This window comes from Petaurus breviceps, unplaced genomic scaffold (assembly GCF_028583685.1).
Source record: "Petaurus breviceps papuanus isolate PSGF00001 unplaced genomic scaffold, PetGlider_PUasm1.0 90977, whole genome shotgun sequence".
Lineage (NCBI taxonomy): Eukaryota > Metazoa > Chordata > Mammalia > Diprotodontia > Petauridae > Petaurus > Petaurus breviceps.
In genome coordinates, this window is record NW_027187391.1 from 12,568,610 (window position 1) to 12,583,864 (window position 15,255).

A 15,255-nucleotide genomic window follows, 5' to 3' on the forward strand; every position below is an offset into this window, starting at 1 on the left:
AGATAATCAAAAACCTTGGATAAAAATAGTTTCTTTAGAATATTGGTGTTGGAAGCCCTGCTGTAAGGGATTTGGAAATGAGTGTGTGGTAAGAAAGTGGACATAATGAGTATAGGTAATTCTTTGTAGAAGTTTGGAAGTGAAAAAAGTAAGATGCAGGTGAATAACTTGAAAGTATATATAGGTGGCACAGTGAATAGAGAACTGATCCTAAAGTCAGGAGGACCTGAGTTCAAATACAACCTCAGACACTTGACATTACTAGCTGTGTGACCTTGGGCAAATCAGTTAATTCCAATTCCTTTGCCTTCCTCCAAAAAGAAAAAAAAAAAGTAGGTCAAAGTCAAGCTAGAGTTATTTAAGGATGAATGAGATCTAAGAATGTTAATCAAAGGACCCAGGAGATAGAGTGAATATGAGAATAATTGAATAACAATGGTACAAGTTCCCAGTTAAAAGAGGAAAGAATGGAGTTGAGGTCTTTAAGACATGGTTTGGTCTTGACAAGGAGAAGGGATTACTCTAAGGTTACAGATTTGAGTGACCACTTCCTGGTAGATGAGTAATTGAGGTGAGAATGGGTAGAGATGGAGAGAGATTTGAAGGTGTGGAATAGGGATTAGGAAGCTCAGGAAGCATAGGTTTAAATTCTCATTAAAGTTCCAGACAAGGTTATCTACTAAGAGACAGAGGGCTGGCTCAGGACAATGCAGGGATGAAACTGGGAGAACAAGGAGAAATAGAGGGACTAGAAGATTAGAAGTAACAGTCAAGTATGAAGAACATTAAGAAGTTAGAAAAAGGGGGAGATGAGAGACCATGAGATTATGATCTGAGAAAGAAATTTTAGATTTCAGGATTATGGAGGCAGTAGAGATAAAGTATATATATATATATATCAATGTGAGTGGCTGAGATGGTGAACATATAGGTCACAAGAGTAGAAAAGATTCATGTAATGAAATTCCCAGGGTTTTTGAGGAAACATCAACACACAAATAGAAGAACTCAACTATGCAGGCAGGCAGTGAGAAATGGAAAGAATTACTGTTAGCTAGGTACTGAGCTTTTTGAGAAAGGAGAAAGATAAATTTGCAAATAAACAATAGATATAGACAAAAGGCAGAACAATTCAGATGGACAGGATAGGTCCAAGACATTACCCCTGTAAAAGAGCTGTTGAACATGTGACTCGCAGGCTGCATAGAGCTCATAACATTCGTGGTTGTACCCCAAACTAGATTAAAATGTATTTGGGAAATATTCAACAAAACTAATAAATAAAAAACAAAATATATAATGATGTGTGATTTACTAAGTAAGTTAATATGCAACCATCAGTGATCCTTATGTATAGTTTAAGGGCCCCTGTTCTGTTTGAGTTTGACAGCACTATTGTAAATCACAGAAAGAAAAGCTAGTATTAGGCTTTCATTGTAAAGCTCATATTCAAAGGAGAATGTGATGTAGCTACTTGCTATAATAGATTGAAACTTTCAGTTGACTCAGCTATACAATAACAGCATCAAGTTCACTGACTTCAACATCATAAAAATAGCACTCATGTCTAATAAAGGCCTAATAAATTTCATGTCTAATTATTTTATCTGGGGGATCAGATCCAAGATGGTGGCATAGAAGCAGGAAAACTCCATGAACTCCCCCCATAACCACCTCAAATACCTATAAAATATGACTCTAAAAAATTTTAGAGCTGCAGAACCCACAAAGTGAAAGACAGAAACAAATTTCCTACTGAAGGAAGCCCAGCAGGCAGACAGGAAGGGTCCACTGCAGCACACTGGGAGCAGAGCACAGCCCTGCATGAGCCAGTGGTTTTAGCCCTAGGGCAGCCCTGACCAGCAGTGGCTGGAGTGGACCTTGGGAAAGTGGATCACTACCAGGTGTGGAATGTTAATCATGGCCTCTGCTGACAGGGTGAGAAGCATCAGAGGCATGGTGGCCATGCAACCAGCTCCATGTGGCTGTTTCAGAGCTCCTGGCCTACAGATCATGGGGGGGGGGGGGGTGGTGGCAAAGGGACCATTCAGAGGGTACTCTTGCTTTAACCCAGCTGGATCAGGTTTGCGGTCTTGGGTGGTGGTCCTGAAGTGTGTGACCAGTGAGCCAGAGTGTGTAGGGTCTATAGAGATGGTGCCCTCCTAATAGCTCCAGCAGCTATGAAAACCCAAGCTATTTGGGACAAAACTCTCCCCTCTGGAAGAAGAGTTCTTCTGTGGCAAAGAGTGCAAAAGTCAAGTAATTAAGTGGCAACATGAACAAGCAAAGGAAACAAACAAGAACAGCAATCCAACTTTAGATTCCTTTTTTGGGGACAAAAAAGATCAAAGCATAAAATGGGAGGAAGACAATGAAGTCAGAACTCCTGCAACAAAAACTTCCAAGAAAAATAGGAACTTTTTACAGGCCATGGAGGAGCTCAAGAAGGATTTTGAAAATCAAGTAAGGGAAGTGGAAGAAAAATTGGGAAGAGAAATGAAAATCATGCAAGAAAATCATGAAAAGAGAGTCAACAACCTGACTGAAGAAAATAATGCCTTAAAAAATAGATTAACTCAAATGGCAAAAGAGGCCCCAAAAGCCAATGAGGAGAAGAATGCCTTAAAAAGCCTACTTTGCCAGATGGAAAAAAAAATTCAAAAGTTCAATGAAGAGAATAATTCCTTTAGAATTAAATTGGAGCAAATTGAAGCTAATGACTTTATGAGAAATCAAAATACTATTATACAGACCCAAACAAATGAAAACTAGAAGTCAATGTGAAATATCTCATTGGAAAAACCGCTGACCTGGAAAATAGATCCAGAAGAGATAATTTAAAAAAATCATTGAACTACCTGAAGCCATGATCAAAAAAAGAACCTAGAAATCATCTTTCAAGAAATTCTCAAGAAAAATTTCCCTGATATTTTAGAACCAGAGGGCAAAATAGGAATTGAAAGAATTCGCTGATCACCTCTTGAAAAAGATCTCAAAAAGAAAACTCCTAGGAATATTATTATTATTATTATTATTTAAGCAATCGGGGTTAAGTAACTTGCTCAAGGTTACACGGCCAGTTATTTCTGGGTGTGGTGCTAAGTATCTGAGCCCGGATTTGATCCCCAGGTCATCCCGACACTGGAGCCCATCCTCTTACTTGCTGAGCCACCTGGCTGCCCCTAAGCAATTGGGGTTAATTAACTTGCTCAAGGTTACACGGTCAGGTGTTTCTGGGTGGGTGCTAAGTGTCTGAGCCCGGATTTGATCTCCAGGTCATCCCGACACTGGAGCCGGTGCTCTTACTCTCTGTGCTACCTGGCCACCCCTTATAGGAATATTATAGCCAGGTTCTGGAGTTCCCAGATCAAGGAGGAAAAATTAGAAGCAGCCAAGAAGAAACAGTTCAAATATTGTGGAAACACAATCAGAATAACACAGGATCTAACATTAAGGGATTGAAGGGCTTGCAATATGATATTCCAAAAATCAAAGGAGCTAGGATTAAAACCAAGAATCACCTACCCAGCAAAATTGAGTATAATGTTTCAGGGGAAAATATGGTCATTCAATGAAATAGAGGACTTTTAAGCATTCTTGATGAAAAAACCAGGGTTGAATAGAGAATTTGACATTCAAATACAAGAAGCAAGAGAAACATGAGAAAGTAAACAGGGAAAAGAAATCATAAGGAACTTATCAAAGTTGAACTATTTACATGCCTACATGGAAAAATGATAATTGTAACTTATGAAACTGTTCTCAGTATGAGGATAGTTGAAGGGAATATGAATGTATATATATGTGTGTGTGTCTATATAGAAGGGTACATGTGCATATGAATACATATGTGGAGTGTGTGTATATATGTGTACAGATATACATAGAGTGCACAGGATCAATTGAATAGGAAGGGATGGTATTTAAAAGGTGAAACTGAGAGGTAAGAGAGGAATATAATGAGACGAGATGGGGAGAGACAGAATGGGGTAAATTATCTCATATAGAAGAGGCAATGGATAACTGTTACAACATAGGGGAAGATCAGGAAATCAAAAGGGAATGGATCAACCTTACTCTCATTGAATTTGGTTTAAGGAGGGAATGACATACACACTAAATTGGGAATTCTTGTCCTACAGGAGAGTAGGGGGGGGAAGGGCATGAGAGGGGGGATGATGGAGGGAAGGGTAGTTAGAAGCACACACTTTTTAAAAGGGACAGGGTCAAAGGAGAGAATAGAACAAGTGTGGGGGTGGGATAGGATGGAGGGAAAAATAGTTAGTCTTTCACAATACATCCACTATGGAAATGTTTTGCATAACTACACATGTACAACCTATATTGAATTGCTTATCTTCCCAGTAAGGTTGGGGGATGAGGGAGGAAGGGAAAGAATCTGGAATTCAAAGTTTTTAAATCAAATGTTTGAAATTATTATTATTATAATGATTATATCACATGCAACTAGGAAATATGATATACAGGCACTGGGTTATGGAAATCCATCTTGCCCTGCCAGAAAGTCATAGGGGACATGGGGGAGAATATAGGAAAGAGCAGATTGGGGCAGGTAGTATATAGTGAGATCGCTGCTTTGGGGTTGTGGGGAGGGGAAAGACAGGATAGAAAATTTGTAACTCAAAATCTTGTGTAAATGAAACTGTTGAAATGCAAACTAAAAATAAACATAAAATTTAATTTAAAAATAATTTTATTTACTATAACATCTATTCTAATGTTGCTAAAATTCATCTAAAATTGAAGAAAATATTCCAAAAATAGCTGATAGAAAATCTAGAAATTAGACAACATGATCTGGAATGGAATATTGCTAAGTTGTGACATCATAGTTTTTGGCCAGCTATTTTTTTTTACTTTTTTGACAGACTGCATATGCACATGCACACACATATATGTATGTATGTGCCCATACATACATAAACATAGACACAAAAGAGTCTATGTTTAATGTGATGCTTAATTCCAGAATATTCTAGAGAGAGGTTGTAGGTTTTATCTGACAATTCAATAACTTCTATAATCTAGCTCCAAATTGCCTTTACACATTTGCACTCTCAACCTCAACTACTCTTAGATGATCTTTTCTTTGTTCCCCCCCGCCCCCGCCCCATTCTGAGCTCATTCACTCTTCCACATCTTTGCTCACGGTCTTTTCCCTTCTGTCCCCCAAGTCAATCTTTTATTTTCCTGGAAAGTTATTTCAGGGTTTGGCACAAATTCCATGTCCTCCATGAAAATTTCTAACACTGCCACCTCTCAGTGATTTTGCCATCTTCTGAAATGACAGTACTTGTGTTGTCTATACCACTTTTTCAATGCATAATTGTGTTCTACAAAATCCCTTGTCTACTATATATTTCAATCTTCTAGACTATGTTTATTGAGGATAAGTGCCATACATTATTTGAATTTCCCATTATTTTCAGCATAAGTGGGCATAGATCTCTTGGCTAAATACAGTAGTAACTATTTAATGAATGAATAAATGTGATGGTCAAGTGGTATTCAGTGAATCATATTACATATAGTGTGTGCTATTTCCATGCATGCTGGACAGCAGGACACATCCAAACTGTAGCCCTGAGAATATTCCTGGAACGTAAGCAGAGAATATGGTAAGCCCTGGGAAGTTCATCCCTATCTGTTGCTGCCCCAGAGGTCCAGGAATATGATTTCTAAAATAGACAAACCATGAATAGCAGAAGGTATGAGATGAAATGAATCTCTAATTAAAAGAGGGTCGCTTATAACAATATATCATGACTTTTGAGCTCAATTAATGAGTTACTACTAATATTTTGAATCTCAATTGCATACCTAGTCAAAATAATATAGTTATTATTCTCTCTACTGAACTTAATTCTATTGCGCATCTCATTTTTACAAATTAATAAATTAATTAATTTTTAATTTTCAAATTCACTTTTATAAGATTTTGAGTTTTAAATGTCTTCCCTCCCTCCACTCTCCCACCCCCAAGGTAGCATGCAATTTGATATAGGATATGCGCATACAATCATATTAACCATATTTCAATATTAGTCATGTTGTGAAAGAAGAATCAGAATAAAAGGGAAAAACATGAGAAAGAAACAACAGCAACAAAAAGAGAAAATAGTATGCCTCAATCTGCATTCAGACTCTATAGTCTTTTCTCTGGATGTGGATAGCATTTTCCATCATGAGTCTTTTGGAGTTCTCTTAGATATATAACCCATCTTTAACACAACCTTAGTTGAAATCTATCCTCAGACTTACTTGACTCACTAGACTTTGACCTGTCATTTAGTCTTTGTCTGCTTCAGTTTCTTCATCTTTAAAGCTGAGATAATATAGAACCTACCTCCCAGGGTTGTTTTGAGGAAAGAAAAGAGATATTTATAAGAACCTTAGAAACCTTAAAGCACTATATAAATGCCACTAGTTCTTGTTCTTCTTCTTATTTACATGTTGCAAAAAGGTCATTGATTTTTGACAGTCATAAATCAGCTTTGTTGGGGCCTCAGTTGGGCTAGTTTGTATCAACACATGAAGAAAGTAAATTTAAAGTGTAACAATTATTTATTCATTCATTTACTCAGTAAGGACAGCATTCTTTTAAAGAACTTTAGTACACCGTGGGAAAGGTGCTTCTAATTTGAAATAGTATGCACATCTCTTTTCATTGCTGATGGCCCTACAAATCTCCAAACTGAAAATACTTTGTTGGTATTTAAAATACTTTTCATCTTAGAAAAAAGCATGACTATAGCAAGTTAACTTTGAAAAAAAAACATTTTCTTTTTTCTATTATACACATAAAACATTGAGAATTGAAAAGACCTTCAGTCTCAGGGGCAATCTCACACAACCCTGACCCAAATTATGAACTCACTCTACAATACACCAAACATGGGGTCATAATATGGCTTCTATCTGATGACCTCAAGCTATAGGGAACTCATTGCCCTGATTGAAGTTATTATAGACTACTTTAAAGGAATAAAAGCAAATTTCTTATAAAAAGACTTTAAAATCCAGGCATTCTATAATTTCAGACATTTTTACCACCTTCCATTATACTCCCAATTATTCCTTAATCATGAGGTTTCTTTTTAAATTTTATTTTCAAAAATAGTGATTCCATTGTTCATCACAATTTAAAATTTTTATCCTTCCACAAAAAAAAAATTTGGGCAACCTGGTTCCTGTGGCATTTAATATTTATGAGCTGGGTAATAATAAGAGTCATTCTCAGAAATTCCTCAAATGACAGTAGGTTCAAACTCTTTGTCTTAGTCAAAAGTTCCTTTGCCCTCAAAAAGTATGTTTTTTCATTCTCATTTACAAGTAATCCCCCTAACCAAATAATTCCTCTTACCCCTCTTTCTGCCATTAGTCTAAAAGAACATAAGATTTAGAATAAAAACTTCAGAGCTGCCCAATGGAAAAAAAACAGTTAAATCCCAGGAATACTCATATAAATTTAGCTGAAAGGAGAGTCAGAGTCTATCACATTATCATGTGCTCTGTCTGTTGTGCTGCAAAGACCAAATTAGTTTGTACTTTCTTGAGCCTTGAAATAATTAACAATCTTCTCTCTTTAGGGTGTGTGTGTGTGTGTTTGTGTGTGTGTACATCTGTGTTTGTGAACAAACCAAGTACAAAGGACTGGAAAATATAGGTAGGTAGTTCATTTTGATATTTTTTTTACTAAAGGAAAGATGGGCTTTTGGAAAAACATTGTAACTAATATTTGAAAAATATGAAAAAAATACCTCAGACAAAACAAAACTAGAACAGAATATCATGTAGTGAAATGACTGCTGTACTACTGTGTTTGTAGGAGGGATAAGATATGTTTATAACTATCTTTCCTAACAAACTCTAATTTTTAGCATTCATTTTCTGTGGAGAAAATCCCAAGTGTGTCCATATGTTCTTAACCTTGAGGTGGGAGAATGATCAGAGTTCTACCTAAATATACAAGGAAAAAATGTGTACAGTTTCTGTTGGTCTTTGCATATTTTTACCTGTATCATTAGCTCAGAAAATATGTTGGCTTTAAGCTCACTTGAGAGCTGTAGGATAGCATAGCAAATCCCCATTTAAGGCACTTACAAAATTGGTGTTCTACAGCTAAAAAATGGGAAAACAGTGAAAAAGAACTCTCTGTGGTCTTCATACAAGGAACCAGAGATCTGGAAAACCCTGGTATGCCATAAGTAATGATAGGTAGAAACCTGAAGGAGGCAGCAGTGAATCAAGACTGGGGATAGCATGATGGAAGAGTCCCATCACACCTGTGGTATCAGAAACTTACTAGAAGGTTGAAATTACTCTTTTAAGTGCTACTTAGCAGTTATTGATTAAAATAACTTTCATTTAAAAAAAACATGACTATAGCAAATTTCCTTTGAAAAACATTTCCCTTTTTATGTTCTACATATAAAACACTGAGTTGAAAGGGCCTTAACCTTAGGGACCATCTGGCACAACCCTTACCCAAATCATGAACTCTTTTTACAATATAACAATCCTGGAGTCATATGGCTTCTATCTGAAGACCTCAAGCTTTGGTGAATTCACTACCCTGATGTAAAGCATTCTTCTTTTTTTAATTACAATTATTAAGGCAGCTAGGTGGTGTAGCAGATAGAGCATTGGCACTAGAGAAAAGAAGACCTGAGTTCAAATCCAGCTTTAGACAATTACTAAGCCACTTAACCCTGATAACCTCCAAAAAAGAAAGAAAATTACAATTATTGAGAGGTTTTCCCTTATGTTTAGGCAAAATCTTCCTCCCTATAACATCCACCCCTTTGTTTTAGTTCTGCAATCTGGGGACTAAGCAAAACCAGTTTAACTCCTCTTTTACAGGACACTATTTAAAATCTTTGAGGACAGCTATCATGTCATCCAAGACTTTTTTTCAGACAAAAGATTCTTGGTTCTTTCAGTCAACCACATGGAACAGTTCTGAGATCCTCCATTTTTGCATATACTCAAGAAAAATCCACAATTGTCAGTGAATCAGTATTAAGATCTATCACTAAACATATTACTCAATAGTAATTAGAATAATTTAAAATCCCAGAGTCACAAAAATATGCTTAAAGAAGCAACAATAAAACATTTTCCTGGATTATTAAGATATTCATTTGAAACACTCTCCCTTAAATTTCCCCCCTACCCAATCAGTGGTAATACTAGAGGTCAAAAGTCCCCACCAATACCCTTACCTTTAATAGACAGTAAATACAGTTAACTCAAAATCATTTAATGAGATGATCTCATAAGAACCTTTTTACAACTTTTAATGGGGTAACAAAGTGTGAGCTTTTTTTTGATACTTCAATTAAGACTATAATAACTAATTTTCTTTGTTACTTACCCCTTACTTTCTTTGATTATATCAACTGTATTTGGAGCAAATGAAGCGATCATGGGTATCCTGATAAACTCCCTTACCCTCTCTCCCACTATATAAGTAAAGGATAGTTTGGGTGCTTATTACTACTCTCTCATACTCAGATGACTTATCCTGATGTGAAAGTGACCCTGATCTTTCAAAGATGATACTACAGAGTTCATGCTCCAGAAGGTCCTACTCAGTTGAAAAGTTTCAGTGGACTCTGTATCTTCCATCTAAGGCCAAATTCTCCTACTTTCAGAAAGACTTATTATCTCCAATAACTGCCAAAGGCTAATTCTTATTATATCAGCTCTAGTAATTCCTAAAGGGCAATTCTTATGGCATAGAGTTCTTGAGATATATATTGGTGCAGGGAGAATCAATTAATAAAAAGCAAGCAAACAAAAACCACAGTTCTTTCAAATATTGGTACACAGATTGAATTAAGACTTTGTCCAGGCATTCACCTTTAGAAGAATGTCATTTAATCTTCTAACTCTCAGTCACAGACAATTTAGCAAGAAGATTTAGGCATAAAAACAAACAAATAAACAAAACAACCACACTGTTTACCAAAACTCTTTTATAAGGTGGAAAGGTTTTCCTCTTAATTGACCCTAATTCTGTGTTCTAGGATTTCGTTCCTGTGTTCTAGCACAATATTAAAAAATAAATATCACGTACATACACATTTCACAAAACAGATTTTTTGTAGGCAGATAGCAAACTTGGATTCACATGTACTTCTTAAAGATTCTGCTCCAGCATATACAGTTGCCTTCAGCAGAGCCATCTAAGATGTACATACAATTATCATTGCAAAAGACTCTTTCTTTGGTTCCTCTATTATAATATGACAGTGAATAAGGCATAGATTGATGTGCTACTTTCATTGTGTTTTCAAGTTTTGTTGATGGTTTATATAAAAATAGAATATATTCTTAATTTTACTTAAAATTCAATATGATGTAAGAATATGATTTGTTCTGTGTATAAAGTGGCTGGTATTATTCTTACTACATAAAGTCTAGGAACCAGTAACCTTTAATTGGAGGTGAAAGAAGGGCTCCTGACAAGTCACCAAGAAGGAATATACTGGTTTAGGTAATATGAAGCTAACACCCTAAACTGGCAATTTGCTCTGCTGGATTATCATTTTTTCCTCTCAGTTTGCTATTGTTATTATTATTATTATTATTACATCTGCAAAGATAGGTAAGGATGTAGTACAGCTTTGTTAAGTTTTCTGCTCAAAATGAAAAAAAAATTCCCAATACCTAATATTATTCCCTCTGGAGATTTCTTGAACAGCTTCAAAATTAATATTTTTTCCTAAGACATCACAGCAAGAGTGGGGTTCCCATAGTAATCTGGAAAGGAGGGTTGTCAGAGTCTAGAATACAGGTAGGGGAAGATAAGGGGTTGAGGAACTGGTACATAAATTGAGAAACCAATCTTGTCAGGTACCGTGTGGTTGACATTTTCAACAACTTCTCCCTTGCCTAGACCTAGCCACCCCCACTCCCTTGCCCCACCTTAATAGTACAACTCATCTAACTGGCCCCCTCCCTAGCCTGGGAATCTTTGGATGTATCCAAGCATTAAGGAAGCCAACTTGTACCCCTTCACCCTCCCTACATCTCTGGCACCTTAGTTGACCTCCCTCCTCGTCACCACCTACTGATTTCCCTGGCTTCCTTTAAGTCTCAACTAAAATTCCATCTTCTATAGAGAGCTTTCCAAGTCTTATTTTTTTTATTTCTAGCTCCTTAATTCTGTCAATTATTTTCTTTTTTATCCTGTTTATAGAATATTAGTACATATTTGTTTAACTTGTTTTCTCTGTTATTAGATTATGAGCCCCTTGAAGGCAGGGAACACTTAGAACACCGATCTACAGCAGGTGCTTAATTAAGGCTTATTAGCTAATTGATTTTGACAGTGAATGAGGCACAGCTATTATCTACTTTATTTTATGCATCATTCCTAAGATTGTGTTAATATTTTAGCTTTAATTGAAAATAAATATGAACTAAGAAAATTATCTGCACAGTTTTTTTTTAAAAAGAGCATGTTTCCTTATATGTAAGAAAAATTGGTATCATTACATAAAGCAATGGGCCCAAGATTTGGTGCAAAAGGAAAGCTCTCCACAAATCACCAAGAAGGAACACACTTTGTTCAGGTAATAGAGAGCAAATCCCCTAAATTGCTAATTTGCCAGTTGGATTTCTATTTTTCTCCTCATAATTTACTACTCCTATTGTGTCTGCCAAGACAGGAAAAATGAACCAAAACACTGGCAAATTCTTCTGTCCCTCTTCCTCTCCTCTGGACATCTTATAAAGCTGCTATGTTATGGAACTAGAGAGAAGTTGGAAGAGATTTCCTAACACTCATGTTGTTCATTTCAATTTGCTCTTCACCCACTTCCAAGCTCACGACCCTGCAGGGCCATCCATCATTGTTGCAGCAAGACTTGGCTATACGTTCACTAACCATTCCAAGAAGACGACCCCAAATGTCTCTGTATGTCCACATTGCTTTAGCTGTACCTGGTCTAAACTATTTACTAGTTGTACCTACTTCTGCAAGTTAAAGGCCAAATCTCTCCCAATGAATATTCTGTAAAGACTCTTTTCTGGGTTCCTTAGATAGTATTTATACCAATAAACAAAGGAAAAATATCAAAACTAATATAAAAGAGGAAGGTAAAATCGGAATTTTGATTTAATATAAACAAAAATTAGGAACACACTAATGCATTTTAGAAAAAATAGTAATAACATAAATGACAATAACAATCATTTACCCAATACTCTGTGGTTTGCAAAGTACTTTTTATATGTATAGTATAAACTTATTTTATTTTTAAAGTATGAAGTAAAAAGGAAACATGAATAGTGTCAATAGCGCAATACCTTAAGTATTATCCACAAATATTCACAAATTTTCTTCTCAAAATATTACAATTCAACTTAGTCCTTCATTACAATGTATTATGGCTGCTTGAGATCAAAGTAACTTTATTAGATTTATACAAAATGATTCCAAGGTAGGGTAGCTTTAGTGTATTTTGTGGCTTTTATTTTCAAATGCATATAATCTATATGTTTTGGTAATAAAAACTGTATGCACTTAAGATATATTTTATATACTACTTTATAAAAATTGGGGACAGATAAATGTTTTTTTAATAACCTCATAACAATTTTCAGCTGAAAATTTATAAACTGATCAGTCTCAACAAATCTAGGCAGATGGGTAGATTGACAATGGCATCACACCGATTTTTTAAAATAAAAAATATGGATATGCAAAGATGAAACAACTTAACAAGAACCCCCCAGAAAATAAGGAACCAAAGCAGCTATGTGATTTGGACCCCTGGTGGCATTCTAACAGCTCAATATTTTCCCAACTAGATTTGAATAGTAAACATCAGAGAAAAATGTTCTCAATTTTTTTTTTCTCTTCTTAGTGAAGGATTAAAGATTTGGTTGAATTGTAATATTTTGAGAAGAAAATTTGTGAAAAGCTTCTCAGACACACTGCTTACTTTGATCTTATAATAAAGAGGAAACAAACACAAAGGGGAAAACATTGAATATATAGAAAAGAGTCACTAAAGTTTTTACAGCCAGAAAATACCATAGATATCATCAGTTAGCAGGAACTTTGTTTCACAGCATGGAACTTATGCATGCCAACATTCAGTGCTGTATAACTACTGAGATTTTTATTTTCAGCAGATGTAGTAAGAGTCTGAAAAACTGACATTCTTTTGTGACTCATTAGAAAATATTTTCACAGTAAACATATCCTTGATTTAGAACACAAGGATATTCTGTTGATTTTTTAACAGCTTGTATAAACCTGTTTCTACTGTCTAACATTTACCAACCTTCCACATCACGTATCAGTATCTCAATCCAGTAAAAATCTGGATAATTAATAAAATATAAGCTTCCCATTGTTAATACTCATTCAAAAGGAGGAAATGAAATATGAATCACCACTGGTTTGACATTCTGTCATTACAACTTCATTAGGAATAATTTATTCCTATGCAAAATAAAATGATTTGCTATAAAGAGAGTACATTTTAACTTAAAAAAATTTGATCATTGGAGTGGCTAGGTGGCGCAGTGAATTGAGAACTGGCCCTGGAGTCAGGAGGACCTCAATTCAAATCTGACCTCAGACCTTAACACTAGCCGTGTGACCTTGGGCAAGTCACTTAACCTCAATTGCCCTGCTCTTTCTCTACAAAAAAAAAGCAAAAAAAAAAAAAACATGTTTATCATGATCTCAAAGTTAAAGCAAAAATATTCCTCATGAAAAGAGATATACCAGAAAAACTATATTTTGCTAAAAGAGAATGACAGCTGATGAAATGAAATCAATGCTGAACATACATTCACCAAGTGGAATAGCATTCAAATTCTCAAAGGCAAAGTTAAATGAGTTGCAGGAGGAAATTATAAAATTACACTATTTTGGGACTTTAACTTTCCTCCCTCAGAAATAGATAAATCTAACCATAAAATAAGCAAGAGAGAAGTTAAGGAGATGAATAAAATTTTAGAAAAGTTAGATATGAAAGTCCTTTGGGGAAAATTGAAAGAAATAGAAAAGGAGTATATCTCTTTGACAGTTACACATGATATTTTCACAAAAATTGGGTATATGTTAAGGCATAAAATTTGCACAACCCAAAAAGAAGAAACATTAAATGAATCCATTTTAGGTCATAATACAATAAATGTTACACTTAATATGGGGCCATTGAACAAGGATGGGAATTAATAGGAAACCAAATAATAAAATTCTAAACAATAAATGAGTTAAGGAAAAAACATCGAAACAATCAATAATTTCTTGACAGAGAATGGCAACAATGAGACAACACACCAAAACTTGTGGGAAAATTTATATTTTTAAACTGTTATATCAATTAAAGAGAGAAAGAACTGATAGATGAATTGATCATGCAATTAAAAGGAAATTAAAAAGAAAAATAATAAATTAAATTAAATATTTAATTAAATAAAAATTTAAAATAAATTAACCCCCCCAAATTAAACATCAGAATGGAAATGCTGAAAATCCAGAGATAAATAAAATTAAAAGTTACAAAAATGAACTAATAAATAAAAGTAAGAGGTGGTTACCCACCCCAAAATACAATTAAATAAATGAACCATTGGTCAATTTGATTTAAAAAAGAAGAAAATTCATAAATATCAAAAAATGAAAAGGGTAAATGAACCACCAATGAAATTGAAATTAAAGTAATTATTTGCAGCCCTTTGCCCAGTTATATGCCAATAAATTTGATAATCCAAGTAAAATTGACGAATATTTGTAAAAATATAAATAACTGAGATTAACAGCAGAGAAAATAGAATACTTAAATAACCTTATCTTAGAAAAAGAAATTGAATAAGTCATACATGAGCTCCTTAAGAAAAAATTCCTAGGACCAGATGGATTCATGAGTTCATGCTATCAGACACTTAAATAATTTATTACAATACTTTCTGGAAAAACAGGCAAAGAAAAACTCCTACAAACTTCCTTTTGTGACAGAAATAAAATTCTGATGCCTAAAGGGAGAGCAAAAACAGAAAAGGAAAACTATAGATCCAATTTTCCTAATAAATATTGATTCAAATTTTTAAATAAATGCTAGCAAGGATATTAGAGCAAAAATTACAAAGATCATATACTATGATCAGGTGGGATTTATACCTGGGATGATTCAATATTAGGAAAATCATCAACATAACTGACCACAATAACAAAAAACAATGAGAATCATATAATTATTTAAA

At 34.7% G+C, this 15,255-nt stretch overlaps 1 protein-coding gene across 6 annotated transcripts in view; it reads right to left on the reverse strand.

Annotated features, from left to right (window-relative positions):
• Positions 1-15,255, reverse strand: part of EYA4 (EYA transcriptional coactivator and phosphatase 4) — a 335,518-nt gene that overhangs the window by 136,893 nt on the left and 183,370 nt on the right. The gene's annotated exons all lie outside the window — the stretch shown is intronic.